The following is a 1,070-nucleotide window of genomic DNA, read 5'->3' as shown; positions in this document are numbered from 1 at the left end:
GAACCGATTAAAGGCCTCTTGGGTCAAACCTGTTTGAATTGGTCCTTGGTCAACCAGGTTGCCCCAAGGGTGGAAATAGGTTCAAAAAGATTTGAAATGACATTTGAATTTGTTAAAGGTTGGTTGACATTCCATTTGGAGCTCATTTGGTTTGAAATCCCTTTGAGCCCCATAGGGGTGTTTTGTTGGTCAATTTTGACCTATTGGTTCAAACTATGGTCAAGAATGGGGTCTGGAAAGTGCGTTTACTGCTCAATGGGTTAAAATCAAGGGCTGAATGATTGGAGGCTTGCGATTAAGGTTCCGAAGGCCAAGATCTTCAAAGGGTTAGGTCGTGGCATAGGCGTGTAATATTTGAGAGGTTTTCAGCCTTTGAATTTTAATTCAAATTTTGGGGTTAGAGACCTCAGAATGAGCTCAAAGTTGGAGGGTAACCTCTAGAGACATGTTTATCACACTGCAAGTATAGAATCCACCTTTTAAACTCCTGGATTCAAGAGATCATTTTGACTGGGTTTTAAAAATGTTTGAAAAATCTCTGAAAAGGGTGATTAGGCACAGGGCTTCTAGAGTTTGGATTTGAGTCTGAATTTCTGGGTTTGGATTTGATTTGAAGTTTGAATTAATTTGGATTTAAATTGGATGGAGTTTGAGATTCAAATTGATCACAGGTAGGAATCAAATTGAAATTGGAGTGGATTAAATATAGGAATTGATTTAAAATTGAGGTTGATCAAAGGTGGAGATTGGTTTGAAGTTGGAGTGGTCCTAAGATCTAGAAGAATTCTAAGATCTAGAATTTAAGGGAATCCTAGGTTCTAAAATAGGCTCTAAGGTCTTGGATCTAGAAGGATCCTAGGGTCTAGAGTAGATCCTACGGTCTAGGATTAAATCTGGATCCTGGAAGGGTCTTAGTGACCTCATACAAAAATGAGGTCAACAATCGCCCTGGATGCAAGACTAGACGATTGAAAATTGGCTTGATCATCCAGGCCGATCTCACGATCATCCTGGCATATCAGTTCAAATTATGGGAAAATAGTCCTGAGAATTGCCCTGGAAACGAGCTG

Source organism: Dendrobium catenatum, unplaced genomic scaffold (assembly GCF_001605985.2).
Source record: "Dendrobium catenatum unplaced genomic scaffold, ASM160598v2 fragScaff_scaffold_261, whole genome shotgun sequence".
In the NCBI taxonomy this organism is placed as follows: Eukaryota; Viridiplantae; Streptophyta; class Magnoliopsida; order Asparagales; family Orchidaceae; genus Dendrobium; species Dendrobium catenatum.
This window is presented reverse-complemented; position numbering follows the sequence as displayed.